We start from the raw sequence: 2,478 nt of genomic DNA, 5'->3' as shown, positions 1-2,478 counted from the left end.
CATGAGGGACTTGGAGTGACTGTTTTGACTAGAACCTTTAGGGCCAGTGACATCTACATGCTCTTGCTCAATGCTGGACATGCTAAGAACTCTTCTAAAAGAGAAGCCAGCCTGAAGTGTCAGATAGTGGTGAGGAACTCACTAAAGATGGTGGCTGTGGTACTCTCACCCCCACCCCAAGCTGTTCTGTGGTCCAAAGGCTCGCTCTGTCCTCTCCTCTGAGATGACATAAGTCCTGGAGAGCACCCAAGACAGCTGGTCACCAGAGTGGGGTGGGAGGAATGGGGTGACTGCCTGTCCAGTGGTCAAGCCAGTAGCCTCTAGCCACTGCTGCTTCAGGAAGGCTCTTACCTCAAGAATTCCCAGCCTGTCCACATGTGAAGATAGCTGTTTAGTATCTATAATACATGGCTGGTGATGTGGCTTAGTCGGTTGAGTACTTGCTAGTGTGCATGAAACTCTGGGTGGTACATGCCTGTAATCCCAGTTCTTTGGAGGTAGAGGCAGGAAGGGCAGACATTCAAGGTAACATGGCAACATAGTATGTCTAAGGTCAGCCGGGGCTACATGAAACTCTACCCCCAATTTTTTTGTTCTTTGGTAAACAATTGGCCCTCTAGATATGACACATATTGGTAATAGGTGCACTTCTAGTGACAGGTGACAGAGGGAATTGAAATCTAAATGTGGCTCTGACTTCAGCTTTGTTTTGAATGTGGGCATCACAGATATATTCTCATATTTTTGAAAAGTAGGATTACAATATTTATGGGCACTTGAACAGGGTGGTGTAGGGGGGCTCAGAGCCAGTTTCGAGAGTCCTCAATGTAGAAGCCACAGGTTTTGAAATCAGAGAGCCCCCCTCCCCAGTTCCCTAGTGAGAAATGGTCTGGGTGTGTGCACTGAGACACATGAACTCTTGCTTCATCTTGACTGGAGCTAGATTAGAACAGTTACGAGAGGTCCATGGTACTCTGGACATCTCTGAGACCTTTCGGGAACCCTCTATTGTAGGACAGCAAGTTTGAGGCCAGGGTCTTCCAGGACCCTTTGCATCAGTGTCCCCAAACCTGAGAACGTTCTACAGCCTTCTTTAAAATACAGATTCCAGCCAGGTGGTGGCGGTGCACACTTTTAATCCTAGCACTCAGAAGGCAGAGGCAGGCAGATCTCAGTTCTAGGCCAGCCTGGTCTACAGAGTGAGTTCCAGGACAGCCAGGCCACATAGAGAATCCCCATCTCAAAAAAGCAAAAGCAAAACCAAACAAAACAAAGTGTGGATTCCAGACTGGAGAGAGCTTGGTCATAGAGAGTTTGCAGAACAGAATTGGGTCCCGGAACCGGAAAAAAAAAAAGGTAGATATGATGTGTGCATTTGCAGTTCCAAGCACCAGGGAAGGTAGAATCCTGGAGCCCTCTGCTCAGCCCTGATCTTTTTGGTGAGTTCCATACCAGTGAGATACCCTGTCAAAACAAGTAACAACAACAAAAGATAGGTTGTGTCTGAGGAACAACACCAGAGGCTGGCTCTGGCTTCCACACACATGTACAAATATACATAGGTACACACTTGAACACATGCATTTACACACACACACACACACACACACACACACAGAGAGAGAGAGAGAGAGAGAGAGAGAGAGAGAGAGAGAGAGAGAGAGAGAGAGAGGGAGAGAGAGAGAGAAGACAGAGTCCTCATTCTACCTCTGGGAAACTGGACCAAAATCTCTAGTCTTTGAGCTCAGATTTATTATTATTAGTAGTAGTATTGGTATCAGTATTATTATTTTATGTTGTTTTGTCTAGGCAAAACACACATACACATACACATACACACACAAACTGTATTTGCATCCCATATACCCACCCAAAAGACAAAACTCCAAATAAATTGTGGCACATTCAAAACCCATCACATAGGCTGTGAATATAACTCAGAGGTTGGGTACTGGTCTAGCATGCATAAGATACAAATCCCAATACTTCAGATAAATAAATAAAAATTTAAAACAATAAAGCAAACAAAACCCAGAGAACTAGTATGTTGGCACCTGCTACAATTCAGTGTTATTTCTCTTCTGGGTGAAAATATGCTTAGGTGTCTTTGCTGTCTGGAAGAAGAAGCTGTAAAACAATGAGGGATGAAGACCAGCCAGGGGCTGCTACCTCTGTCAGCGTGCACTTTCCCCCTAGTCTGAACACCCTTGACTCCACAGTGGGTGACTTGGTGGTCCCAGAGGTTGAGGCAGAGGGCTTTGGCTGCAATCTGGAACCAGGCTCTGAGGACCTGGTTGGCATGGAGCTGTTCTTGGTGCTTCATTACAACCCTTAGAGTATATGGCACGGGTCTGGGACACAGAGTGACGTGGCTCATCCTTCAGGGCTCGAATCGTGCACCTGCTCACTGAGCCATAACCAGACACAGCTTCTAAAGAGATGAGAAAGCTGCGTAGATCTCATGCTGCTGCACCCTTC

The sequence above is a fragment of the Cricetulus griseus genome, chromosome 6 (genome assembly GCF_003668045.3).
Source record: "Cricetulus griseus strain 17A/GY chromosome 6, alternate assembly CriGri-PICRH-1.0, whole genome shotgun sequence".
Taxonomy (NCBI): Eukaryota; Metazoa; Chordata; class Mammalia; order Rodentia; family Cricetidae; genus Cricetulus; species Cricetulus griseus.
The sequence above is the reverse complement of the archived record's forward strand: the minus strand, read 5'-3'. Positions refer to the sequence as shown.